This window comes from Eucyclogobius newberryi, unplaced genomic scaffold, assembly GCF_026437365.1.
Source record: "Eucyclogobius newberryi isolate DKJ021-1_F unplaced genomic scaffold, fEucNew1.0.hap1 SCAF_8, whole genome shotgun sequence".
NCBI lineage: Eukaryota > Metazoa > Chordata > Actinopteri > Gobiiformes > Gobiidae > Eucyclogobius > Eucyclogobius newberryi.
The window spans coordinates 39,236,328-39,251,074 of record NW_027316500.1 but is presented as its reverse complement, the minus strand read 5'-3'; the positions used below and the strand labels follow the sequence as shown (position 1 = coordinate 39,251,074).

Genomic DNA, 14,747 nt, shown 5'->3' with positions numbered 1-14,747 from the left:
ACATGCGTCCCACGTGTCCCAAACAAGCGTCCCACGTGTCACAAACAAGCGTCCCACGTGTCACAAACAAGCGTCCCACGTGTCACAAACAAGCGTCCCACGTGTCACAAACAAGCGTCCCACGTGTCACAAACAAGCGTCCCACGTGTCACAAACATGCGTCCCACGTGTCCCAAACAAGCGTCCCACGTGTCACAAACAAGCGTCCCACGTGTCACAAACAAGCGTCCCACGTGTCACAAACAAGCGTCCCACGTGTCACAAACAAGCGTCCCACGTGTCACAAACATGCGTCCCACGTGTCCCAAACAAGCGTCCCACGTGTCACAAACAAGCGTCCCACGTGTCACAAACAAGCGTCCCACGTGTCACAAACAAGCGTCCCACGTGTCACAAACAAGCGTCCCACGTGTCACAAACAAGCGTCCCACGTGTCACAAACAAGCGTCCCACGTGTCACAAACATGCGTCCCACGTGTCCCAAACAAGCGTCCCACGTGTCCCAAACAAGCGTCCCACGTGTCCCAAACAAGCGTCCCACGTGTCCCAAACAAGCGTCCCACGTGTCACAAACAAGCGTCTCACGTGTCCCAAACAAGCGTCCCACGTGTCCCAAACAAGCGTCCCACGTGTCCCAAACAAGCGTCCCACGTGTCACAAACAAGCGTCCCACGTGTCCCAAACAAGCGTCCCACGTGTCACAAACAAGCGTCCCACGTGTCCCAAATAAGCGTCCCACGTGTCCGAAACAAGTGTCCCACGTGTCCCAAATAAGCGTCCCACGTGTCCCAAACAAGTGTCCCACGTGTCACAAACAAGCGTCCCACGTGTCCCAAACAAGCGTCCCACGTGTCCCAAACAAGCGTCCCACGTGTCCCAAACAAGCGTCCCACGTGTCCCAAACAAGCGTCCCACGTGTCCCAAACAAGCGTCCCACGTGTCCCAAACAAGCGTCCCACGTGTCCCAAACAAGCGTCCCACGTGTCCCAAACAAGCGTCCCACGTGTCCCAAACAAGCGTCCCACGTGTCCCAAACAAGCGTCCCACGTGTCCCAAACAAGCGTCCCACGTGTCCCAAACAAGCGTCCCACGTGTCCCAAACAAGCGTCCCACGTGTCCCAAACAAGCGTCCCACGTGTCACAAACAAGCGTCCCACGTGTCACAAACAAGCGTCCCACGTGTCACAAACAAGCGTCCCACGTGTCACAAACAAGCGTCCCACGTGTCACAAACAAGCGTCCCACGTGTCCCAAACAAGCGTCCCACGTGTCCCAAACAAGCGTCCCACGTGTCACAAACATGCGTCCCACGTGTCCCAAACAAGCGTCCCACGTGTCACAAACAAGCGTCCCACGTGTCACAAACAAGCGTCCCACGTGTCACAAACAAGCGTCCCACGTGTCACAAACAAGCGTCCCACGTGTCACAAACAAGCGTCCCACGTGTCACAAACAAGCGTCCCACGTGTCACAAACAAGCGTCCCACGTGTCACAGATCGTCATGGATCATTGGTGAAGTTTGTGCCATTTCCTCGTGATGGCCTTTTTTACTGCCAAATGTACGTTCCAAAAGTCTCCCCTCACTGTGTCCGTGGCAGGAGTTCTGAGGCCCAAGTTCATAGTTCTAAAGTTCAGAGTGATGGAAATGTCCAAAACAGTTCCCAAAATAAGTCCAGTTTCTTCATGTCCCACGTAAAGCTCACAATAAAGACCATTATTTCCACGGGTGCGACAGAAGAAGCCGTCGCCTTTTATATTATTGAGCTCATTATTTATTATTCTTTGTTCAGAGTAAAACAAAAGAATGTGTTAAGTTCAGAGAGAGAAGCCTCCAAACAGCAGAGATGGACACACACGGGGACATGACACGGGGACATGACACGGGGACATGACACGGGGACATGACACAGGGACATGACACGGGGACATGACACAGGGACATGACACAGGGACATGACACGGGGACATCACACGGGGACACACTGCTACACACACTAGTGTCTTGTAGTTGCTTTTGTATTTGATGACGACGTTTGTTCAGTGAGTGATATAAACATGTTCAGATGTGTGGACGGAAGTCTGTGCTCCAGCAGCTTCCTCTGATAAGGGCCCCCAGGGGCCCAGAGAGGCCCAGAGAGAGGCCCAGAGGGGCCCAGAGAGAGGCCCAGAGAGAGGCCCAGAGAGAGGCCCTGCAGATAGGCCCAGAGAGGCCCAGAGAGAGGCCCAGAGGGGCCCAGAGAGAGGCCCAGAGAGAGGCCCTGCAGATAGGCCCAGAGAGGCCCAGAAAGAGGCCCAGAGGGGCCCAGAGAGAGGCCCAGAGAGAGGCCCTGCAGATAGGCCCAGAGAGGCCCAGAGAGAGGCCCAGAGGGGCCCAGAGAGAGGCCCAGAGAGAGGCCCTGCAGATAGGCCCAGAGAGGCCCAGAAAGAGGCCCAGAGGGGCCCAGAGAGAGGCCCAGAGAGAGGCCCTGCAGATAGGCCCAGAGAGGCCCAGAGAGAGGCCCAGAGGGGCCCAGAGAGAGGCCCAGAGAGAGGCCCTGCAGATAGGCCCAGAGAGGCCCAGAAAGAGGCCCAGAGGGGCCCAGAGAGAGGCCCAGAGAGAGGCCCAGAGGGGCCCAGAGAGAGGCCCAGAGAGAGGCCCAGAGAGAGGCCCAGAGAGAGGCCCTGCAGATAGGCCCAGAGAGGCCCAGAGAGAGGCCCAGAGGGGCCCAGAGAGAGGCCCAGAGAGAGGCCCAGAGGGGCCCAGAGAGAGGCCCAGAGAGAGGCCCAGAGAGAGGCCCAGAGAGAGGCCCTGCAGATAGGCCCAGAGAGAGGCCCAGAGGGGCCCAGAGAGAGGCCCAGAGAGAGGCCCAGAGGGGCCCAGAGAGAGGCCCAGAGAGAGGCCCAGAGAGAGGCCCAGAGAGAGGCCCTGCAGATAGGCCCAGAGAGGCCCAGAGAGAGGCCCAGAGGGGCCCAGAGAGAGGCCCAGAGAGAGGCCCTGCAGATAGGCCCAGAGAGGCCCAGAAAGAGGCCCAGAGGGGCCCAGAGAGAGGCCCAGAGAGAGGCCCTGCAGATAGGCCCAGAGAGGCCCAGAGAGAGGCCCAGAGGGGCCCAGAGAGAGGCCCAGAGAGAGGCCCTGCAGATAGGCCCAGAGAGGCCCAGAAAGAGGCCCAGAGGGGCCCAGAGAGAGGCCCAGAGAGAGGCCCAGAGGGGCCCAGAGAGAGGCCCAGAGAGAGGCCCAGAGAGAGGCCCAGAGAGAGGCCCTGCAGATAGGCCCAGAGAGGCCCAGAGAGAGGCCCAGAGGGGCCCAGAGAGAGGCCCAGAGAGAGGCCCAGAGAGAGGCCTTGCAGATAGGCCCAGAGAGGCTCAGAGAGAGGCCCAGAGGGGCCCAGAGAGAGGCCCAGAGAGAGGCCCTGAGAGAGGCCCAGAGAGAGGCCCTGCAGAGAGGCCCTGAGAGAGGCCCGGAGAGAGGCCCTGCAGATAGGCCCAGAGAGGCCCAGAAAGAGGCCCAGAGGGGCCCAGAGAGAGGCCCAGAGAGAGGCCCAGAGGGGCCCAGAGAGAGGCCCAGAGAGAGGCCCAGAGAGAGGCCCAGAGAGAGGCCCTGCAGATAGGCCCAGAGAGGCCCAGAGAGAGGCCCAGAGGGGCCCAGAGAGAGGCCCAGAGAGAGGCCCAGAGAGAGGCCTTGCAGATAGGCCCAGAGAGGCTCAGAGAGAGGCCCAGAGGGGCCCAGAGAGAGGCCCAGAGAGAGGCCCAGAGAGAGGCCCTGCAGAGAGGCCCTGAGAGAGGCCCGGAGAGAGGCCCAGAGAGAGGCCCAAAGAGAGGCCCATAGAGAGGCCCAGAGAGAGGCCCAGAGAGAGGCCCAAAGAGAGGCCCAGAGAGAGGCCCAGAGAGAGGCCCAAAGAGAGGCCCAGAGAGAGGCCCAAAGAGAGGCCCAGAGAGAGGCCCAGAGAGAGGCCCTGCAGCAGAGGCGGGACAATGCACAAACATCACGACCACACTCACTGGGATCGGGTTCTGTTCTGGACATGAATATGAATTTGACACATCAGAGATGGGAAAAATATTGAAGCTAATATCTAGGGACAGTCCAATGTAGATTATTTAATTTTTTTTTGGAGATGAAGAGACTCTGAGTATCAGGCTTGCAGTGCTACACCTAAGCTAGCTGCTAGTTCTGCTCCGGCGCTAGCACCTGTGCACACAGGAGGGGGTGCGGCCCCGGCTCAGGCCCTGCCCAGGCCCTGCCGCTGCCCCGGCTCAGGCCCTGCCGCTGCCCCGGCCGCATCACCAGATCGCTCCAACTCCAGATCAGATTCTTCTGCAGAGGAGACCTGAGCGGGATAGACCCGGAGATTATGGCAGCCTTACGGGAGATTACTGACAAGATTAAAAAGACCGTGGACGTAACGATAGATGCGACTTTGGTGGAAATGCGTGATTTGAAATCCAAAAATGGCGAGCTGGACGCTCGGGCCATAGCAGCCGAGGAAGAGGTCTCTGACCTGAGGGACACCGTCTCTACAAAACAAAGGCGGCATCCAGACGTCTTGCTGCGAGTCAACCCAGAACCACTCAGCTCAAGTGGTCAAACACACAGCTTTTTTTCCGGTTAGGCCTCTATTCTGACAAAAGAACCAGGAGGCGGAGTTTACCTTGTCTGAAAAATGACTTCATTTCAGCTCAAATCAGAACATTGCTGGTGTGATCCAGAATCTGAAGCTCAATGGTCTAATACTGAGAGTAATTTGGTGCCGGGGGTTCCTGTACAGGTCTTATACTGAGAGTCATGTGGTGCCGGGGGTTCCTGTACAGGTTTTATACTGAGAGTCATGTGGTGCCGGGGGTTCCTGTACAGGTCTTATACTGAGAGTCATGTGGTGCCGGGGGTTCCTGTACAGGTCTTATACTGAGAGTCATGTGGTGGCGGGGGTTTCCTGTACAGGTCTTATACTGAGAGTCATGTGGTGCCGGGGGTTCCTGTACAGGTCTTATACTGAGAGTCATGTGGTGCCTGAGGTTCCTGTACAGGTCTTATACTGAGAGTCATGTGGTGGCGGGGGTTTCCTGTACAGGTCTTATACTGAGAGTCATGTGGTGCCGGGGGTTCCTGTACAGGTCTTATACTGAGAGTCATGTGGTGCAGGGGGTTCCTGTACAGGTCTTATACTGAGAGTCATGTGGTGCCGGGGGTTCCTGTACAGGTCTTACTGCAGATGACAGACGCTTGAGTCTGACGGAGGACGTTAAGAATCCCTGGGTCAAATCTGTGCTTACGACATGGAAGGAGCTGATCACATTTTCAAGGGGAATAATATCTAAATAATATCAATGCATTTCTAATCTGGACGGACTGACTCTACTAAATATATTAAAAGCAAATGGGAAAGAGAAGGTGATCTGGTTTTGACGGACGAGGAGTGGGAAAGTGTCCGTACATCCCAGTGGAGCACCACAAAATCACATTCCAGAACATGTTGTGTCTCCTGCTGCAGAAACATCAGACGTTTACCAGTCAGCGCCTGACGCTCTGTGGACGTCACGTTCAGTCAGCGCCTGACGGTCTGTGGACGTCACGTTCAGTCAGTGTGCGTGCAACCGCAGATTGCAGTGTGTGTTTGTGCAGCGTGCGTTTGCAGCGTGCGTTTGCAGCGTGCGTCTGCAGCGTGCGTCTGCAGCGTGCGTCTGCAGCGTGCGTCTGCAGCGTGCGTCTGCAGCGTGCGTCTGCAGCGTGCGTCTGCAGCGTGCGTCTGCAGCGTGCGTCTGCAGCGTGCGTCTGCAGCGTGTGTTTAGTGACTCTGGGGCCCACATCAGCTCTGTCAGGCCCTCAGGGGAGTCCAGAGTTTCTCATGGACTCCAGCAGCACCTTTGGCCTACATACTTGAGCGTGATTAGCCGACATGTGGGCGGGGCTGATCGCTCTCTTGTTCCAAACTTACATAATTGTCCCTCTTTCCACATCCAACGCTTTGACAATTCATAGGTTTCTGAGAGTTGGACTTGTACTCGGCCTCGGAACATGATCTAACAGTTGTTTTTCAGATTGTGATTGTGATAAACTGTTTCTCTTCAGTCACGTCCATATGTGAAGCCAAAACATTTGACTCTAGTAAGAGTCAGTTACTTCAAAATAGTTTTACTCAAGTAGAAGGACAACGTGGCTGTCCAAGTGTATAAAAGTATAGGGATCTCCTAATGAAGTAATAGTAATTGTAAGCGTAATATATCATGCAAAGTGGACTTTTCACCCATGTCTTTACATTGTTCCTTCGTCTCAAACACAGATGAAGTTATATTTAGCTTCATTCTTGCTCTAAATGAACCGCTGAACCTTAAAAACCTCAAAACCTCAACTTTTACAGAATTTCACATAGTTATGACGTCAGAGCTCCGAGCTCGTCCCCCTCTTTTGTAATTCCCTCTGCAGCCAGTTGATGGAGCTCTAACTCAATTCCTGACAATATAATATTGATGTGAAAGAATGTGTGTCTAGAGCCAATTTAAGTTCTAAAATAGGAGATTTTCCCTTGCAACGGTAAAAGGGCAAGAATATGACTAATAATGTAGAATGTGTGCCACGTTTTCACTGGCCCCTCACACTGGTGGTCTGGCCCCTCACACTGGTGGCCTGGCCCCTCACACTGGTGGTCTGTGGCCTGGCCCCTCACACTGGTGGCCTGGCCCCTCACACTGGTGGACTGGCCCCTCACACTGGTGGCCTTGCCCCTCACACTGGTGGTCTGTGGCCTGGCCCCTCACACTGGTGGCCTGGCCCCTCACACTGGTGGTCTGGCCCCTCACACTGGTGGCCTGGCCCCTCACACTCACACTGGTGGTCTGGCCCCTCACACTGGTGGACTGGCCCCTCACACTGGTGGCCTGGCCCCTCACACTGGTGGCCTGTGGCCTGGCCCCTCACACTGGTGGTCTGGCCCCTCACACTGGTGGACTGGCCCCTCACACTGGTGGCCTGGCCCCTCACACTGGTGGCCTGTGGCCTGGCCCCTCACACTGGTGGCCTGGCCCCTCACACTGGTGGTCTGGCCCCTCACACTGGTGGACTGGCCCCTCACACTGGTGGTCTGGCCCCTCACACTGGTGGTCTGGCCCCTCACACTGGTGGCCTGGCCCCTCACACTGGTGGGCTGGCCCCTCACACTGGTGGTCTGGCCCCTCACACTGGTGGCCTGGCCCCTCACACTGGTGGTCTGTGGCCTGGCCCCTCACACTGGTGGCCTGGCCCCTCACACTGGTGGCCTGGCCCCTCACACTGGTGGACTGGCCCCTCACACTGGTGGCCTGGCCCCTCACACTGGTGGCCTGTGGCCTGGCCCCTCACACTGGTGGCCTGGCCCCTCACACTGGTGGTCTGGCCCCTCACACTGGTGGCCTGGCCCCTCACACTGGTGGTCTGTGGCCTGGCCCCTCACACTGGTGGCCTGTGGCCTGGCCCCTCACACTGGTGGCCTGTGGCCTGGCCCCTCACACTGGTGGCCTGGCCCCTCACACTGGTGGGCTGGCCCCTCACACTGGTGGTCTGGCCCCTCACACTGGTGGCCTTGCCCCTCACACTGGTGGTCTGTGGCCTGGCCCCTCACACTGGTGGCCTGGCCCCTCACACTGGTGGCCTGGCCCCTCACACTGGTGGACTGGCCCCTCACACTGGTGGCCTGGCCCCTCACACTGGTGGCCTGTGGCCTGGCCCCTCACACTGGTGGCCTGGCCCCTCACACTGGTGGTCTGGCCCCTCACACTGGTGGACTGGCCCCTCACACTGGTGGTCTGGCCCCTCACACTGGTGGTCTGGCCCCTCACACTGGTGGCCTGGCCCCTCACACTGGTGGGCTGGCCCTTCACACTGGTGGTCTGGCCCCTCACACTGGTGGCCTGGCCCCTCACACTGGTGGTCTGTGGCCTGGCCCCTCACACTGGTGGCCTGGCCCCTCACACTGGTGGCCTGGCCCCTCACACTGGTGGACTGGCCCCTCACACTGGTGGGCTGGCCCCTGAGTGAAGATAGCAGCGCTGGAGTAAACAGGAAGTACTTCTGGTTTGTCCAGTTTTTACACAAATGACTGAAATGAGGACGTACTGTACTGAGGAAATGATGTGATGGAGAGAAGGCCCCTGAGCAGACGTGTGGGCCCCAGTGTCCTCCATCCATAGTCGTTTTCAAAGTCTAGTCACAGTTTTAAAGTTTGTAGTGTATTTTCTAAAGTTTTGTACATTTTGTTGTTATTTTCAGTATTGAATGAACTTATATAGATGTATTATCTATAAAGTTACTTTTGACTTTCTAGTCACTACTAAATATGATACAGTTCTGTCATGGGCCCTTGAAATCCTATGATTTGCTGTCTGCATCTCCCTCATCACTTATGAGTACCTGATTAGCATCTGACTGACCATGGTTTCAAAATAAGAACAAAAAAGCCCCTACATGGGAGGAAACGCCCCTACATGGGCGTACACGCCCTTACATGGGAGGACACGCCCCTACATGGGAGGACACGCCCCTACATGGGATGTACCACCCGAACATAACTGAAGTGGCTGATATCACAAAATCCTACCAATGGTTAGAAAGAGCCGGTCTGAAGGACAGAGGCCCTGATCTACCACACCAGACAAGACCCAAGGTGTAGGCTGTGCTAAGGGCCCTGAGATCATCCCACACATAACTGCAGGTGCAGGTGCAGGTGCAGGTGCTGCAGGGACAGCACACATGGAGCTCCATCACCAGGAGCTGACATAGTGTAAGAAACATCTGTGCACTATGTGTACGTATATGTATATGTATATGTATATGTATATGTGTATGTATATGTGTATGTATATGTGTATGTATAATATATATGTATATGTGTATGTATATGTATATGTATATGTGTATGTATATGTGTATGTATAATATATATGTATATGTGTATGTATATGTGTATGTATAATATATATGTATATGTGTATGTATATGTGTATGTGTATGTATATGTGTATGTGTATGTATATGTATATGTATATGTGTATGTATATGTGTATGTATATGTGTATGTATAATATATATGTATATGTGTATGTATATGTATATGTATATGTGTATGTATATGTGTATGTATAATATATATGTATATGTGTATGTATATGTGTATGTATATGTGTATGTATAATATATATGTATATGTGTATGTATATGTGTATGTGTATGTATATGTGTATGTGTATGTATATGTATATGTTAATGTATACGTGTATGTATATGTATATGTGTATGTATGTGTATGTATATGTGTATGTGTATGTATATGTGTATGTGTATGTGTATGTATATGTTAATGTATATGTGTATGTATATGTATATGTGTATGTATGTGTATGTATATGTGTATGTGTATGTATATGTGTATGTACATATGTATGTATGTATATGTGTATGTATATGTGTATGTATATATATATGTATGTATGTATATGTGTATGTATATGTGTATGTATATATGTATGTATGTATATGTGTATGTATATGTGTATGTGTATGTATGTGTATGTATATGTGTATGTGTATGTATATGTGTATGTATATATGTATGTATGTATATGTGTATGTATATGTGTATGTATATATGTATGTATGTATATGTGTATGTATATGTGTATGTATATATGTATGTATGTATATGTGTATGTATATGTGTATGTGTATGTATGTGTATGTATATGTATATGTGTATGTGTATGTATATGTGTATGTATATATGTATGTATGTATATGTGTATGTATATATGTATGTATGTATATGTGTATGTATATGTGTATGTGTATGTGTATTGTGATAAAATGTGAATATATGATTATATTTCTGTGATGTATTTTATCTGCATAATAGTGATATTTTATCTGCATCATTAGTCTAAGAGAAGAACGGGTGTGTGACGAACTGCATTTGTTTGTGAAGGGGTCGTAAAGATGGGCCAAAGGATGTTTACCTGAGGGGGGGTGATAACCCAGAGGAGTTTGGGTAATGTTTACCCAAGGCTTGATCTCTAGGAAAAATACCAGCTGTAAAACAAGTGCCTTGATGTGAAGCTGACCAATGAGAAATGTAACCCAACTATTCCAGAATATCTAATAAAACCAACCAGCATGGGAAAAAACGGGGTGAGACGCAGGCGGATGATCAGTCCCGGCGTTTTCTCCCATGCTTGCCACACAAATGTCTGATATTTCTGTGTCGTTTCATACTCTAAGTTGAATTGTGTTCTCGATGTGTTACGGAATAGCATCGCTGTATGTCTGATTCCATGACATTTTCTGGTCCTATCGAGCCGGACGACAAGCAGCCCCTTCGCGGAGATTGACGGGTGAATCGGTGAAAGTCTGTGTGGACAGCAGAAAGAAGTCCACTTTTCCCGTGGCCGCCCATCACACCTCATTCTCCGTGAGGAGAGCGCGTCGTTTCGAAGCAGCAGGAGAACACAGGCGACAAGGAAGGTCAGACAAAACTTTGTGTGTGAAAAAGAGTTAGCCATAAAACGTTTTATGCATAGGCTTTATGCAGGAGTTTAGTTACTCGCATAAAGAGGAGTTAAATATTTCTCAGACAAAAAATACAGGAGTTTAATATTTACTCATTAAAAAAAATACAGGAGTTTAATATTTACTCATTAAAGTGAAATATTGTTGGTGGATGCCCAGTTTAATATTACTGTGAAATATTGTTGGTGGATGCCCAGTTTAGTATTACTGTGAAATATTTTAGGCTTTTATAGCCCAGTTTGATATTACTGTGAAATATTGTAGGCTTATGTACGAGATAAGTTTCTCACATAAGCAGGGAGTTTAATATTTCTGAAAAATATTGGTTGGCTTTGTGTAGATAAGTTCTCACATAAAGGAGTTAAATTGCTCACCACGAGTTAAGTTTCTCACCGAAAGAAAGTTATGATGCCTTGTGTACGAGTTGTTACTGACATAAAGATGAGTGAATGTAAGCGCTGTGCACGAGCGAAGTAAGTAAGAGAGAGAAGTGTGAATGTGTGAATGAGGATTAATAAGTGATTCACTAACGAGTGTGAGATTCACAATTAATCATACAAGGGTCACAAGGCGTTATTCTGAGAGATCTAAAATTTGCAGTCACGGGTGAATCTTAAACACCACGTTTATGTCCGGAGGAATCTAATAAGGAATTTTCTCTAGAAGCTTGACATTGACCGTGACTGTAAAGCAAGTAGCATTTCTCTCAGACGACCGAGACCAAATAATACCAAAATTATCACCCCAAACTGTAAAAAGATAAAGGAAAAGTCATAAGAGGATTTTGGAGGGAGACTTCCAGTGTGCTCAGATGACGTGGCAGAGAGGGGGAGATAAGGGGGGTCAACAAGACAGGAGAAGGGAAAGCACTCAGAGGACGCTCTGAAGGAATGAATTAGGAACTAAACCCAGCTGGTTTTAAATTTTTAGTATTGAGAGCTTTGTAGAACAAATTTTAAGGGTTTTGTTTGATTGACAACAATCAATTATAAAGATTTTATTAAACTTGCTAACAAATGAAGATGAATTCAGATTTTTATAGATGGCCAATTTCTTGGGGAATGTGATCACAGACAGGACACTTCCTGTCCCCGACATAGAAGACAAAAGTTGTGTTTTTTTACGGTATCGTGTTTTTTGAGTGCACAGAACAAACCTACGTTTTGTTTTGTTTTATTTTTGGACTTGACGAAAATGATCTTTTTGGACTTAATGCATGACTAGATGAAAGTACAGGACGAAAAGACAGAAGTGTTTTTAAATTTAGGATCAAATGCCAGGCATGGGCCTGGAAGTGATAATATGGGTAAATGACTGACTACTGATGTTTTGGACATAGGAGTAGAACGGGCAGTAAGTAAAGTGATAATAAAAGTTATATCAGTAACTTATTTATTTGTATTATCATGAGGAAACCTCGTATTGCGATGTAGACGTAAGTGAGGGAATAAGTTAAAACGTGTCCTCCTTGGAAAGACATGACTGTGTCATTAACTAGGGCAATTGACGCAGAAGTGGGAGGACATGGGACACCAAGTCATAAAAGATAGTCAGAGATAAGGGGCTATTGACTGGGAAATAATTTGGGGAGAGGACTCAGGATGGAGCAGATGTTGTTATCTTTACGGATCACAGGGACACCAACGGTTACACCTCAGGGGGGGTTGACTGATGAGTAATAGGAAAAGTTAACATTAACAGGGAAAGAATTTGACATTCTAAAGTGAATACCTGAAGGATTGTGGAGATTCAATCAAGAATTGAATAGATTTAAATTAGACAATCTCATCTAAATTGAGACGTTATAGAAGTTATGAAACCAGTGATAACGGGAACTAAACAGGAGGAGTGAAGAACAGTGGAATCCCAGGGGATGCAGCGTCTGATAGTTATATCAGCAGCAATGAGAAAGTAAAAGCAGGTTACAAGTGAAGGTAAGAGTAAGTGAAAAGAGAGAAAGAAAAAGCAGGTTTAGAAATTTGGAAATGGGTGTTTCCTCCGTTACGCGAGGAAGACAGAGAGGAAGACAGAGAGAGACAGAGAAAAGACAAAGAAAGTAGGGAACAAGGGAAAAAAGGTTGATAAAAGACACATGCCTTATAACCAAGGGGAAGGTTTAGAATCATTTTGATCGTAATACACATATAGACTTGTTAGAACAAACTAATACACAATGTTTGTAAAGCACCACATGAGCAGGTGTGAGAAATGGAGTTTGGAACTCATCTGAAGCACATATAGAAGATTAGCACATATTACATTAGATGGGTGACTTTATTCAGGCCACACCCACAGAGGAGATGTGAGATTTGATGTTAATACTCTAAGTTGTGAACTGACCCTTATGGCCAGCTCAACGGGGGAATTATTGAGATAATTATTATTGTTTGATGTATTTGAATCACACACACACACACACACACACACACACACTGACACACACACACACACACACATACACACACACACACACACACACACACATACATACACACACACACATACATACACACACACACATGACCACACACACACACACACATACATACACACACACACACACGCATACATACATACATACGCGCGCACACGTGGAGACCAAACATTTAGACTTTGAGGATACGAAACATTTAGAGTTTGAAACATTTAGAGTTTGAGACATTTAGAGTTTGAAACATTTGGAGTTTGAAACAAATGGTGGTAAAACAGATTTACAAGTTACAGATCGCAGAGGCAGTGTCAGATTACAGACACACAGGGTGGGGGCCCAGCGCCGTAGAAGGGGGGGCTCAGCCAGGGATGTGAGCACTGATGTGTGACTGAACTGTGAAAGGTCAAGAGGTGACATTGTGGAGTTGGAGTGACAGACGCAATTCCATCTCTTCCTTGATTACATCCTGGATTAGTGAACGTTGTAAACTATCTGGATTATGGAATTTTGTTTAAATGTAGAAGTTTGAGAAATGGGCAAGGCCATTTATCAAATGGAGGGATGTACGTGTAAACAAATATTCCGAATCAATAATTACTAAAAAAAAAAATTGTAAACAAGAATACTGTTTGAAATACATTATACTGTCGAAAAGACTTTGTTTATCACCGCAGCAAAACGTGTTGGAGATGTGGTGTTTACAGAGACGAGCCAAGTGGACGAGCCAAGTGGACGGAGCCACACACCGACCAGTGGGAGGACGAGATCATGGGTGCAGCAGACAACACAGCACCAGATCCATAAGCAATCTACAAGACGCAGGACTTCGTTTGTATGAGTTTTGTCCAGAGTCTACGGTAGAGTACGATACTCTGCTACAATGGATGACGAGACAGATTCTACAGTACGCAAAGTGCTATACTCTGCTACGATGAACGAGAGCCAGAGGCTACGGTGCGCAGAGTACCATACTCTGTGGGAAAAAAGAATCAACAGTTATCATCATCACAGCGATGACGATAATATGGGTGCTGAACACCTGTATTATGCACGGGACAATCAGGACAATCGGGACAATCGGGACAATCGATCAACATACACAGCCATGGAATATAGAGGGAAGAAAATAAGTGATCAACTTGATGAAAGGGTATGAAATGTATAATGCATAATCTATAATGTATAATTGACAGTAGCTGAAGAAACACAATTGCATATTGTTGCCACTGTTGTTTACACTAACTAAGAGAGTTTTTTATCTGCTACAACATAACGACATGCAATGTTAATGAGATTATGAATTGAGATGGGAAATGTACCAGTTCATATGTGTCGAAGGTGTGACCGAAGCGATCAGCGGAAGAAGGTCTCTTAAGAAACCAAGCGAGGACGTATGGTGATGTGAGCACACTTGTGGGACGTTGTGCCTATGTATCCCTTTTGTGGCCAGCCATGGTCAGAACAAAGACCACCATCACCCAGAACTATACCGCAGGGTCAAGGTCGAGAGGTTAGTGGACGGTCTGGTCCTAGTAGCACCTGATACGACGTATTTTATTCTATTGGGGTGTCCAGAGTGGTCCCTGACGAGTCAAACTGACCAGAGAGCAGCGGGTTTAAGGGCTTTCCGCTTGTACTTCTATATTTCCCATTTCACCCCAAAATTATGGACAAGATAAATTGTCTGTTTATCAAATTACAGAGATTGACCAATCTGACTAAAAATTTAGGACAGTAATATAGACATGTACACATGTTGTGGGCCGAGAGAAGAGAAGTGTGTTCAATGTTGAGAACTGTGCATAAAC

At 48.9% G+C, this 14,747-nt stretch overlaps 1 protein-coding gene across 3 annotated transcripts in view; it reads right to left on the bottom strand.

The window, feature by feature from the left end:
- The window catches only part of LOC140350954 (endothelial PAS domain-containing protein 1-like), a 123,941-nt gene that overhangs the window by 58,660 nt on the left and 50,534 nt on the right, over positions 1-14,747 (bottom strand). The window lies entirely within an intron of this gene.